Source organism: Narcine bancroftii, chromosome 1 (genome assembly GCF_036971445.1).
Source record: "Narcine bancroftii isolate sNarBan1 chromosome 1, sNarBan1.hap1, whole genome shotgun sequence".
Taxonomy (NCBI): Eukaryota; Metazoa; Chordata; class Chondrichthyes; order Torpediniformes; family Narcinidae; genus Narcine; species Narcine bancroftii.
Window position 1 is genome coordinate 214,204,749 of NC_091469.1, and position 14,404 is coordinate 214,219,152.

Consider the following 14,404-nt stretch of genomic DNA (forward strand, 5'->3'; position numbering starts at 1 on the left):
AAAGACCAATTTTTGAACCTTACTTTCCTATGTTTGGAAGGCAGCATTGATTTGAAGATTGTCTCATTATAAAGGCTTTCAATTACCCCTCGATGAGATTTAAGGCTATAAATGTTTGTTTATTACTTTTAATAAAAATTCCATTACATGAATGCAAATGAGTAGCCTACTTTGGATAAAAATCAACTTTCTTCTTTTTGTACGAAATAATGTCAATCTGCTCTAGAAATTCCTAATTAAAAACAGATGGTATGGTGAAGATGCATTTTTTTACTAGCAGACGACACTGTTGGTGTAGCAGTTAGCACAATGCCTTTACAGCACTAGCGATCGGGCTTTGAATCCCGCACTGTCTGTAAGGAGTTTATATGTTCTCCCCGTGTCTTCATGTGTTTTTCTCGGGGGCTCTGGTTTCCTCCCGTTGTTTGAAATGTACCAGAGTAGTAAATTAATTGGGTGTAAATTGGGCAGCACAGACTTGTGGGCCGTTTCTGTGCTGTATGTCAACATTTTTTTTGAAAAGAAGTCAAATACTTGGTTAAAAAGACAAAAATAAAGGAGTAGATGATGCATAGGAGACCACAGTTGAAGGGGATGTTTGTTAAAGAAGGCGAGGGTTGAGGAGATTACAAAGATAGCAGAGATGGTGATTGTGGTATGTGTGGGTGGAAGAAGGGGAAATAGTTCTGAGGCAATAAACAGCTTTAAACACAAAAATGAGAATTAAAAATTGGAAAATCCAATGTGATTTAGCAAATGGAGAAGCAAGAAAGCCCTATCACTACAAGGATACTGACATTATTTAATGAGGAAATGGCCCAAATTAGACTTTTCAAAGTAATTTCATGGGTCCTTTTTGCACTCCTAATTTTTTCCTTTTCTCTCTGATATCTCCTATAAACCTCAAAAGTCTTGTTTAATACTAATTTCCTACATCTGTCATATACATTTTTTTAACCTAATCAAATTTTTTAATACTCTTTGTTAAACTAAACTTACCATCATTGTTTCTTATCTTAAACAGAAATGTGTGACTGAACTCTTACCATCTTGCTTTTAAACACTTTCCACTTATTGGATGTTGTTTTACTTCTCTAGCACTTGCTCTTAGTCTATTTCAACAGATCATGCCTTGCACATACCACCCACCCACCCACAAACACACACACACACACACACACACACACACACACACACACACACACACACACACAAACTCTTTAGGGTCTTATCTTGAGGATTAATCTTATCTTTTAATATAAATATCTTGAAGCTTACAGAACTATAGTAATAATGTGAGAGGGTGCTGAGGGTTCACTAGGATGATGCTTGGAATGCAGGGCTGAGCTATAAGGAGAGATTGGATAAGTTACATTTATTACTGTAACATGGTCTGAGGGGCAACCATGTAATGATTTATAAAATTATGAGTGGCATAGATAGGATAGATGGTTGGAATCTTTTTCACAGGGCAGGAAACCTAGAACTAGAGGCACAGGATGAGAGAGGTGAAATTTAAAAGCGATCTGAAGGGAAAGGTTTTCACGCAGAGGGTGAATGACTTGCCAAAGGAAGTGGTAGATGCAGATGCAATCACATTCAATAGGTACTTGAAAGAAAAATTATAGGTGTATATAAGCCTAATGCAGGCAAACAGGATTAGTAGAGATAAGTATTTTGGTCAACTTCATTGCGGTTGAGGAAAAATGGCGGTGCTGCTTGAACCATTGTAATGCCAGTGCTGCTGCTGGTGCGGACTTGCAGAGAGCGGGGAGCAGAGACACTGCGCTCCTATGGCGTCCTTTCATGGAATCTGACTTCTGTCAGCTCCATACAGGCTTTGAAGGACCTGTTAAAGGAGCCGACGATAGTTTTGTATAAAATACCACAACCGCAGGGTCTGGTCCCAAGATGGTGGCGCCTATGATCGGCAGCAGCTGTGAGTGGTTGCATACTCCAGGGAAGTGAAGGACTGGTGCAGGGCACCAGAAAACAGGGAACACCAGAAAACACCTTGTCTGAGAAGGGAAAACAGAGATGACCCACGGGATGGTGACCACGGTGGAGGACCAGTGAGGGGTAGACTGCTGGTGACTCGAGGTGAGGAAACAACAAAGATTGGATACTGTGGTCAAGTGAGTCACACCAGGATGTGGACTGGCTTGAAACTAGCTGTAGGGGTGTAAGAGGTGCCATTTGGAGACTGGGGTGAATTCTCTTTAGTTTTTCTTTCTCTGACTGCAAGAGGAGCTTCAGGAAATTTCTGCCAATATCAAATTTGTCTTTCTTACAGCAGACAAAAGGCAATTTCATGTAATCTTCTTGGCTTGGCTTCGCGGATGAAGATTTATGGAGGGGTAAATGTCCACGTCAGCTGCAGGCTCGTTTGTGGCTGACAAGTCTGATGCGGGACAGGCAGACACGGTTGCAGCGGTTGCAGGGGAAAATTGGTGGGTTGGGGTTGGGTGTTGGGTTTTTCCTCCTTTGTCTTTTGTCAGTGAGGTGGGCTCTGCGGTCTTCTTCAAAGGAGGTTGCTGCCCGCTGAACTGTGAGGCGCCAAGATGCACGGTTTGAGGCGATATCAGCCCACTGGCGGTGGTCAATGTGGCAGGCACCAAGAGATTTCTTTAGGCAGTCCTTGTACCTCTTCTTTGGTGCACCTCTGACATGATGGCCAGTGGAGAGCTCGCCATATAACACGATCTTGGGAAGGCGATGGTCCTCCATTCTGGAGACATGACCTACCCAGTGCAGTTGGATCTTCAACAGCGTGGATTCGATGCTGTCGGCCTCTGCCATCTCGAGTACTTCGATGTTAGGGATGAAGTCGCTCCAATGAATGTTGAGGATGGAGCGGAGACAACGCTGGTGGAAGTGTTCTAGGAGCCGTAGGTGATGCCAGTAGAGGACCCATGATTCGAAACCGAACAGGAGTGTGGGTATGACAACAGCTCTGTATACGCTTGTCTTTGTGAGGTTTTTCAGTTGGTTGTTTTTCCAGACTCTTTTGTGTAGTCTTCCAAAGGCGCTATTTGCCTTGGTGAGTCTGTTGTCTATCTCGTTGTCGATCCTTGCATCCGATGAAATGGACCAGCCGAGATAGGTAAACTGGTTGACCATTTTGAGTTTTGTGTGCCCGATGGAGATGTGGGGGGGGGGGGCTGGTAGTCATGGCTGATGGAGGACCTCAGTTTTCTTCAGGCTGACTTCCAGGCCAAACATTTTGGCAGTTTCCGCAAAACAGGACGTCAAGCGCTGAAGAGCTGGCTCTGAATGGGCAACTAAAGTGGCATCGACTGCAAAGAGTAATATGACACTTTTCATTACACGACAATAAATTGAATCTTGAGGTGAGCATAAACTGTCTACTTTTGTGCTGTATATTTTTGATTCAATTGTAATATACTCAACAGCTCAAATTGAGAAAAAAAATAGACATTAGTTCCTAAGATTCTAGTTCCATAGTAAATAGTGGCAAAGATGTGGAATTTGGTGCAGAGATTAAAGATGTTGGCTTTAATATTAGCAAGAATATTGGTCAAGCTGCCCAATAATATAATAATTTCAAGAGCATTTGAAGGTAACAACAGTTCTGGTAGGCTAAGATGAGTATCAGTAAAGTTCGAAGTTCAGACTTATTGTTAGATTATATACATTACATCACATACAACCCTGAGATTTTTTTCCTGCAGGCCAGGCAGTACTTCTACTAATCAACTGTACAAAAAGCTGTACTCAAAAGGGAGAAATTAAAACAAAAAAATCTGTAAACTGTACAATAAAAAAAACCAGAATAAATATTCAGTCATAAATAATATGCAAAGCAAGAGTCCTGAAATGAGTCCCTGATTGAGTTTGTTGTTGAGGAGTCTGATGGTGGTGGGATAGCAGCTGTTCTGAACCTGGTGGTGTGAGTCTTATGGTATCTATACCTCTTTTCTGATGGTAGCAGTGAGAACAGAGAGAGTACTGGGTGATGTGGTTCTTTAATGATTGCTGCTGCTCTCCAACGGCAATGTTTCTAGGTGGTAAGGAAAGCTTTGGCTGTGATGTACTGGGATGTGTCAATAAGATTTTTCAGGTCATTCTACTTAAGATATTGGTGCCCTTATACCAGGAAGCGATATAGCTGCTCAACACATTTTCTACTCCATGTATGTAGAATTTTGCCAAAGTTTTCGATCTCATACCAAGCCTCTACAACTCCTGAGGCAGAAGAGGTGCTGACATGCTTTCTTCATGATGACATTGGTGTATTGGCTCCAAGAAAGGTTCTTCCAGGTGGTGACTCCCAAGAATTTAAATTTGCTCATCCTCTCCACCTCTGATCCCCTAATGATCCCTGGATTGTACACCTCTGGTTTTCTCCTCCTGAAGTTCACAATTAGCTCCTTGGTTTTGGTGACATTGAGTGCGAGTTTGTTGTTAGTACACCATTTCAATATCCCTCCGATATGCTTATTCATTGCCCGTTTTTATACAGCCTTAGCATTACCATAGCATTATCAGCAAATTTGTAAATTTGTCAATGTGTTGATGTCGAACAGAGCCACACAATAATAGGTGTAAAGCGAGTAGAGCAGTGGGCAAAGAACGCATCCCTGTGGTGCTCTGATACTGATGGAGATTGTGGAGGAGATGTTCTTACCAATCCTCATTGATTGTGATCTGGAGGTGAGGAAATCCAGGATCCAATTACACAGTGGGGTGTTGAGTCCCAGGCCTTGGAGTTTGTTGATCAGTTTTGAGGGGATGATAATTTTGAATGTTGAACTGTTGATGATAAAGATCTTTGCTGTCCAGGTGTTCTAGGACTCTGAGTAGATCCAGTGAGGTGGTATCTGCTGTAGACCTGATGCTATTGTTGGCAAATTGGAATGGATCCTTGTCGCTGCTCAGGCAGGAACAAATGTACTTGTTCAGCTGTCTCTGAGGATAATGTCTTTAAGAGGCAAACTTGTGATGAGCAGGAGGAGAGCGTAGATTAATTTGGAGTGGGGTGAGGGAAGATGCCTAGAATTAACACCTAAAAGAAATGCTTAATTGATACAGTACATTTAACATTTTTTTCTGTAGCCACTTTTCAAATTTCTACTTATTAATTAAATATCTATTAAAAATAGAACAAAATGACAATAAATATATTTTAATTCCTTGGGGACAATACAAAAATAGTTTACAGTCATCTCAGAATTTGAAGTGCTCTTTGCAAGATGTGAGAGCTGCTAAGGGAAAAGGGCAGATAACCTAAAGCTACAGGTACTCAGTATCTTTGTCTGCTGAAGAGTTTATATGTCTGGGTCACTTTTATTCTGAACATGTCTGTGTGGAGAACTGCTACAAATGTTGACATGGATCTTGAAAAACAAATGACTTTCAGGGACCAAATTTAAAAGGAATGAGTGCGAGAATCACACACTAGCAACAGAGGTACTCCCACACAATGTGACACCTCTAACAATGTAGACTAAGTGAACATGTATTCGTAGAGCCCCCCTCCCATCCTAAAATTTCTCAAAATTCAGTTTTGACTTCTAGTTGATTTTATTTCCCTTTCGTAAAACCAATTAAACTAACCATTTAGCTCATTTTTCATAAGGATGGAAGAAAAATAAAGCATAATTCTGTGAATTAAATAGGTCATACAATTGAAATAAAGAAATGAGATTATTTCAATTAGCTGACGATCTGATATGCGGTGACCAAATTCAAGATCATTGTCAAAGAGCAAGTGGACATACGACATTTCTAAAAATGTAATGATTAGTTGGCATTTTGAATATGAAAATTGACGGGCCTTTCAGCGAACCAATAGAATAGCAAGGAGAGAGAGAGAGTTACGCACAGGTTGGGGAGAAGAACTTAAAAAGGAGTGTTTTCAAGGGTCAATGCTTTAGTGGACCAATTGAAGAGAGAGTTATGTCCAGGTAGGGGAGAAGAATTTAAAAAGAAATGTTTGGGGGGGCGGGGGGGTGGGGGCTAGGTGTTTTAACAGACCAACCAAATTGAAATTCAATTAGCAGGAACAAATAAAAGTAAAGCAGTCACAAGTGGAGCAGCCATTCTTGGAGTGGCAAGTGTATGATTGGCCCAGTGTAGGAATGGCGAGTTAGAGGCTTTGACTTGCAGAGATTTCGGCGAGCAGGGTTTGATGATGTACGACAGGGAAAGGTCAGGTCAAGTATGATCTTTTCAGTAGTACTTCAGAGTAGTTAGTGGAGATGGCAACAAGGGCAGTTGTATGCTCCAAATGCAGCATGTGGGAAATCTGGGACAGTACAATGTACCTGATGTCTACACCTGCAAGAAGAGCATCCAGCTACAGCACCTTTCAGACCAAATTAGGGAACTGGACCTGGATCTGGATGAACTCCAAACGATACAGGAGGCAGCGGGGGGTGATAGATAGAATCTATGAAACAGTCACACCCAAGAAGCAAGAGGCAGGTAAGTGGATGACTGTTAGGAGAGGTAAGGGGAATAGGTAGTCAGCACAGAGCAACCTGTGGCCATTCCCCTCAACAATAAGTATGCTATTGTGGATACTGTTAGAGGGGACAACCTACAAATAACAAATCATTGTGGTCAAGTCTCTAGCAGAGTCTGGCCCTTGTTCTTTGGCTCAGAAGGGAAGTGGGAAGAAGAGGAGAGCTATAGTGATTGGGGGATTCGATAGGGGAACAGACAGGAGGTTCTGTGAGCAAGATTAAGACTCCCAAGTGGTATGTTGCCTCCCAGGGTCAAGGACATCACAGAAGAGAGCCCACAGCATTTTCAAGTTGGTATCGATAACATCGATAGGAAAAGGGATAAGGTCTTGAAGAGGGAAAATAGGGAGCTAGGAAGGAAGCTAAAAAGCACAACATCAAGGGTTATAATCTCTGGCTTGCTGCCTATGCCACACGCAAATGAGAGCCTGATTAGGAAATTGTGACAGATAACTGCGTTGCTGGAATTGATGCAGGGGGCAGATGTTCAGATTCATGGATCATTAGGATCTCTTCAGGGGAAAGACTGACCTGTACAAAAGGGACAGGCTACACTTGAACTGGAAAGGGACCAGTATCCTGGTGGGCAGGTTTGCTGAAGCTGTTGGGAGAGTTTTTCTGGATTAGCAGGGAGATGGGAACCAGAATAAGAGGGCAGTAAATAGAGCAGAAGATACACAAATAGATACACTGTACAACAAGATTGTGAGGAAGACTAGACAGTCACTAGGGTAACATTGCAAGTGTAAAATTAAGGAATTAATTTAGGGTACTTTGGAAACAAAATTGAAAAGGGTGTTGAAGACAGCACTGAAAGTTTTGTATTGAAATGCCCACAGTGCCAACCCTCCTAGAAAGCGGGAAAACTTACCAGGCCTCCTGCGCTCAGGAGCCTTTTCCACTGTACCATGATTTACCTTGTTAATCAGCAACACAGGCATTTTAAGTGGGGGGGGGGGGGGGTCCTGCCTCCAGCAATGACAATGCCAGAGGCAATTAGTGAGTTAATTTGGCCGGGATTTGACACTTGCCTACACCAAGTGTCAGAATCCAGTTGAATTTAACTCACCCTGCCAGATTGTATTGTTCACGCTGCATGATTAGTAGGAATATACTCACTAAATTAGCCAGTTAACCCACAAAGAATTGGTGGTGTAAAATGGGCTGGAGACAGAGACTGCACGTGCTCAGCTTTCTCAATGCAAGACCCGTCCACGTGACCTGCGAGGTCCAATCATGTATCAGCCTCACCTGTGGGCAGTTCTAACCCTTGACTGGCAGGAGAGGTGACTTCCGACTAGCCAGAGAGGTCACATGACTTTGCAATTCACATTCCCACCAGATTCCAGACGGAGAGGCCACATGACCTTCCGCAATCCACACTACAGTTGGGGAGGAATTTCTTTCACCAGAGGGGTGAACCTCTGGAATTTGCCATGTTGGGGGCGGCTATGGGGCCTGTCTTTGTATGTATTTAAGGCAGAGATGGATAGGTTTCTGAATAGTCAGGGTATCAATGATTATGGGGAGAAGACAGAGGAGTGGAACTGAAAAGGAGAATGGTTCAGCACATGATGGAGTGGCGGAGATGACACGATGTGCAGGAGGGCTAGGTGAATAGAGAGGAAAGGGGAAGAAGAACTGGAAAGGGGGAGGGAAAGAGGGAAAGAGGAGAGCAGGTTAGCAGAAACTAGAAAAATTGATGTTAATGCCATCTGGCTGGAGAGTCTAGATTGAAAGTCAGGAGTTGTTCCTCCAATTTATGGTGGTCTTGGTGGGACAATACATATAGCCATAGACAGACATGTGAGTGTGGGAGTGTCACACAGAACTAAAATGGTTGGCTACTGGGAGATCTCTGTTACTGGTGTGAACGGAGTGAAAACCTTCACGAAGCGATCTCCCAATCTGCTCCTAATCTCTCTGATGTAGAGAAAGCCAAGAAGAGAGAAAGGCCTATTTAGGGCCCCAGACTGCGGTGAGGGAGGAGATATGGGAGCATGTGTGGCACCTCCTGCGATCACAGGGGAAGGTGCCAAGGGGGCTATTTGCAGTGAGGGATGAGTGCACAAGGGTGTTATGGAGGGAACAGTCCCAATGGAAAGCAGAGAGAGGAGAAGAGGGGAGGTTGTGTCTGGTAGTGGGATCTTGTAAATGCCGGAGGATAATATGTTGGATGTGGGGCTGGTGGGGTGGTAGGTGAGGATAAGGGTGATTATGTGTTTATTCTGTTTGAGGGCAGAGAGGTACAGGGCAGATGAATAGGAAATGGAGGTGGTGCTGGTGAGCACTGAATTGATGGTGGTGAAGGTAAAGTCACATTTGTGGAAGAAGGCAAACATTTCAGAAGATTTGGACTGGAAGACCTCATCTTGGGAACAGATTCGGTGGAGAGAGAGAAATTGAGAGAACAGAATAGAATCCTTGCAGGGGACTGGATGTGAAGAAATGTAGTAAAGGTAATTATTGGGAGTTAAATGGTTGGTAATATATATTTTGGTGGAAAGTTGGTCTCCCGAGATGGAGGCAGAGAGATCAAGGAAGGAGAGTGATGTCAGAGATGGACCAGGTGAGTTTGAGATCAGGGTGAAAGTTGGTTGCGGAGTGAATGAAGTTGACAACCTCATCATGGGTGCATGAGGCAGCTCCGATGTAGTCATCAATATACAGGAGGAAGAGTTGGGGGGGGTCTTGCCTGTGTAGGCTTGCAGCATGGATTTCACCAAAAATACCACAAATAGGCAGGCATAGCTGGGACCCATGTGGGTATCCATGGCTACCTCTTTGATTTGGAGGAAGTGAGATAAGTTAAAGAAGATGTTTGGAGTGAGGACAAGTTTTGCCAGGCAGAGGAGTGTAGAGGTAGAGGGTAACTGGTCGAATGTCTGGTCCAGAAAGAAGTGAAGTGCTTTAAGGCCTTCAGTATGGGGGATGGAGGTATTAAGGGATTGGACATCCATCTTGAAGATGAGGCAGTCCAGTTCAGGGAATCTGAGGTCATTGAAGAGATGAAGGGCATGTGAGGTATCGCGGATGTAGATGGGGAGAGATTAGACCAGGGAGAAAACTATTTTGGTGGGGCAAGAGCAAGCGGTAACAATGGGTCTATCTGGATGGTTCAGTTTGTGTACCTTGGATAGAAGGTAGAAATGAGAATTGCAGGGATGGGAGACAATGAGGTTGGTGGTTGTGGGAGGGAGGTGACTTGAGGCGATGAGGTTGGAGATGGTATTGGAGATAGTGCTTGATGAACCATGTGGGAGGGGTAGGTAGTAGGAGATGTCTGAGAGCTTTTGTATGGCCTCAGCAAGGTGGTCAGTGTTCCAGACCACAACAACACCACCCTTGTGTGCATGTGTCTAATCCTTCCCCACCTACATCCACATTAACACACATGCCCTCAATCTCTTCAATTATTTCAGATTCCCAAAACTGGACTGCCTCATCTTCACGATAGATATCCCATCCCTTTATACCTCCATCCTCCATACAGAAAGTCTTAAAGCACTTCACTTCTTTCTGCACCAGAAACCTGGCCAGCCACCCTCTACCACCACCCTTCTCTACCTGGCAGGACTTAGAGTGTCCTCACTCTAAACAACGTCTCCTTCTAGAATTATTTTTATTGAGTTTTATCAGAAAAACAAACAAAAAAACAGTAAATCAATTGCAATGAAACCTTGGCAGATTTTCAAATAATAATATATGGTACAGTACCAATACTATTTAATTCTAAATCCAATAAATGGTAATACATACAATATTATGAGATAAGTAAGAAAAAATGAAAAGAAATTCAAACCTATAGCAGTCAAGGTTAAAATTCATATTCTGTGTAATGTTAAATCTGAACAAGTGGCCTCAGGGTATTCAAACAAGCACGCCCAGTGACATTTATCATCTCACCTAATTAGTCAAATAATAGAAGTGAGCTACAAATGGGCCCCAAGTCTTATTAAAAGAAATCTTGATTTCCATGACATTATGATTAATTTTCTCCAGATTTAAGAAGGACATAACATCTAATAGCCATTGACTACATGTAGGTGGGAGCTCATTTTTTCATTTTAACAGAATTGCTCTTCTAGCTAATAAAGTCTATAACCTGTCTTTGATTAGAAGATAAAATAATATTTATATCCTTAGAAAAACCAAATAGTGCAATTACCAGATATGGACCCTGAAGTGATCCTAAATATGGATGAAAAAGTTCTAAAAATGTCAGTCCAATATTTTTGCAAATTAGGGCAAGTTCACAACATATGTAACAAAGTGGTATCGAATATTTTACATTCGTCACAAAGTGAACTAATATGAGAATAAATTCGAACAAGTTTGACTTTGGAAAAATTCTCCTTTAGCTCATCTCATTTCCTCCAAATCAAAGTAGTCATGGGTCCCAGCTATGCCTGGATGCTTGTGGGCTTTGTGGATGAGGTGCTACCACTATGTGAATAGATGTATATATGTGCTGTATGGGCTGGCCCACCCCCTGAACCGTGACTCCTCCCTCCCAGATATCCCCATAAAGGCTGTTATGCCCAAATCCCTCCCTCAGCACCTGGCTTGGAACTGGGCCATCAATATGCAAGGTGTGCTGACACTTTAAGGTGATTAAAGCATATTAATCATGATTCTCTGTCTGATTGTGGTGAAAATTGGCTGCGAAGTGGTACAGTTGAGCAATCCATGTTGCAAACCTACACAGACAAGACCCTTCAACTCTTCCAGTGCTGGGGGGGCGGGGCAAGATGGTGTAGAGTCTAGATGTGTAATCTCGACCTCTCTGGCCAGACTTTTAAGAACCTGTTTTTAACTCTTTGTTTTCAGGTTTAAATTTTTTAAAATTTAGTTTAAAGTATTAAGAAATTGTTATGGCTTTTAATGGTAAAAAGATTAAACCTCAAGTACAGAAGAAACTACATTTTCGGAGTGTTGAAGATTTAGGGATCAAACAGTTTGCTACAACTTCAGGTTTGCTTTCTTTCAAGCCTAAACCACAGAGATTGCCTGTGGGAGCTGAAAAAATGACTACTACTCACCAGGAGAAGGACATCGCTGGAATTACCCGTTCTCAGAAGGAAGGTGCGTGTGCCCCCGATGTGGATCCCGATCCTGGCAGCCTGCCGACTTTAACGGAGGGGGCATGCAAGGAGACGACTCCATTGCTTGAAATACCCCAGGATATACTCCAATCTGAATATTTTGGTCTTTTTTGTGAGTTTTTGAAGCAACAACGGGTTGCGGGGGGAGAACAGCGTCGGCCCCCTGAGAAAGTTGGGGTGCCGTCGCTGGGAATTCAGACCCGCAGTAAAACTGTTAAACTGCCTGTTGTTGAGATGCAGCAGGAGCCTCAGTTACCTGGTTCTGCCACTACGTTAGAGAAAGCAGGACTGAGCTTTTCTGAATTACAATGTGAACAGCTAAGCCTTATCATTCAGCCTATGCTGAATGAAATGTCTCAGAGGCTCAGTTTGGAACTGGATACAGTTAAAATACGTGTGGAAGCATCTTGTGAGGATTTTAAACAATTTCAGGCTGCATTTTTGAAATGTCAACAACAAGTGGCTTCTAATACAGAAAAAGTGTTGGAGGTGGAAAAATACGTTAAAGAATTGCGAGAACGTGAGAGGGAGTTAGAGAGGAAAGTAGATTATTTGGAGAATCAAAGTAGAAGGAATAATGTGAAGATTGTTGGTTTGCCAAAAGGTATGGACGAACAAGATCCTCTTCGTTTTTTTACTGAATTGATTCCACAAATACTGGGGCAGGAATTTTTCTCTGGAGGTTTGGTATTGGAAAGAGCTCATAGAGCCTTAAGAAGACCTCTGCTTGGTCAACCACCGAGACCCATGATAATTCAATGTTTGAATTATTTGGACAGAGAAACGATACTTTGTTTAGCAGTGCAAAACGCGAGACGACAAGCCCCATGAATGATTCAGTATAGTAGAGTTTTTTCTATCCTAATTTGAGTCAAGAGGTTATTCAGCGTCGGCGTCGATTTAATCCAGTTAAAGAAGTTTTGTGGCGTAAAGGTTATAAGTCTACTTTTTGCTATCCGGCAGTGTTGAAGGTGTTTTATGGAGACTTTCAATCTCGGTTTTTTGAGAATGAGCATTAAGGAATGAGTTTTGCTGACTCGTTGCCAGATGTAAGAGGACAAAGACGTAGCCCACCATTGTCTCCTAAAGAAAAATCTGGTTGTTCTGGAAATGGAAGAAATGGCAGAAATGTGAGAAATGGGAATGGAAAGAGTCCGTTTCCTTGAAATGGGGTCACCGAGTCTGGAATCTCTTGGATGAATAGAAGAAATTTTTATTTTTACTTTTTTTTAATGTCATTATGATATCTTGTTGTTATTCTTTGTTTGGCTGGGGAGAGAGAAATTTGCTCTATGTTCTACTAGTCATCGGCCATGGTGGGTAATCCATACCCAACTTTTGTTTAGGGATTACTACTTTTTGGTAGTTTTTTTTTGGGTTTTTTAAATCTTTTTTTAAAATTTTCATTTTATTTACTTTAATTTGTGGTTTCTTTTTCTCCTATTGGAGGGCCTATTAACATTGATCTGAGTCTTTATATATTGATATTATTAGTTTTTAGTAATATTAGTGGATATGTCAAAGTTGAAGTTTGCTACTTTTAATGTTTGGGGTTTAAACAGTACGATTAAGCGTAAGCGTATTTTTATCAAATTTGATTTTTGGTAAAACATGTGTTTGGTAGAGATATGATTTTACCTGAAATGATTAAATTTGAGACTTTTGGCATAATGAGATGAAATATTGTTTAATAATGGAAAAAATTACATGTTTCGCGGATAACTATAGTTCTTTTTATTAATAGGTGGTTGTTATATTCACAATATTTACATTTTGATTTATATTGACTAGATTTCAATATGTATGCTTTACTTTTATTTATCTTTTTCTTTTTTCTTTATGGCTCTCCTTAGGAGAGTTGGCTGAAAGAGGGGGGGGGGGGTTCTTTCCTTTTTTTTTTCTTTCTTTTTTTATATATATAAAATATGACGTTCATGCTGTTTATTCTTATATATGTTACTTATTATCTGTATTTTGAACGAATAAATAAAGTTTAAAAAAAACTCTTCCAGTGCTATATTGATATATAGGAACTATATCGGAACTGTCTCATGCACCCACGACGAGCTTGCGAACTTAATTAATTTCATGGCCAACTTTCACCCTGATCTCAATCTCACCTGGTCCATCTCCAAAGATATTCTCCCATTCTTGGATCTCTCTGTCTCCATCTTGGGAGGCAAGCTTTCCACTGACATACATGACAGGCCCACTAACTCTCATGGCTGCCTTGACTACACTTCTTCACACCTTGTCTGCTGCAAGGATTCGAGCCCCTTCTCTCAATTTCTCCATTTCTGCAACATCTGTTCCCAAGATGAAGTCTTCAAATCCAGATTTTCTGAAATGTCTTCCTTCCACAAAAAAGGCTTCCCCTCCACTACCATCATCTCAGCCCTCACCTGCATCTCCTCCATTTCCCGCTCATCTGCCCTGGCCCCCTCCCCTTCCCTCCCCCCTACAAGTTCTTCTCCCCTTTCCCTCTCTATTCACCTAGACATCCCTCCTCCACTTGATCGCTGTTGACCTCTCCCTGCCTTCTCCATCTATCACCTCCTGTTTTTGCGACTGCACCTCCCTCCAACTCTTTTGTTTGGATGCCTGCCAACATTTTTCCATACCTTGATTAAGGGCTCAAGCCCAAAACATTGGTTATGTACAGCAGTCCCTGGGTTGAAGACATTCGATTTATGAACAATCCATAGTTCGGAACCAGAAAGCTGACCAGAAGTAGAATGGCACCAATTTACAGTTTGAGCGTAGTTCAATATAATTTCAATTAAATAATTTTTCTTAAAGAGTAAACAATGT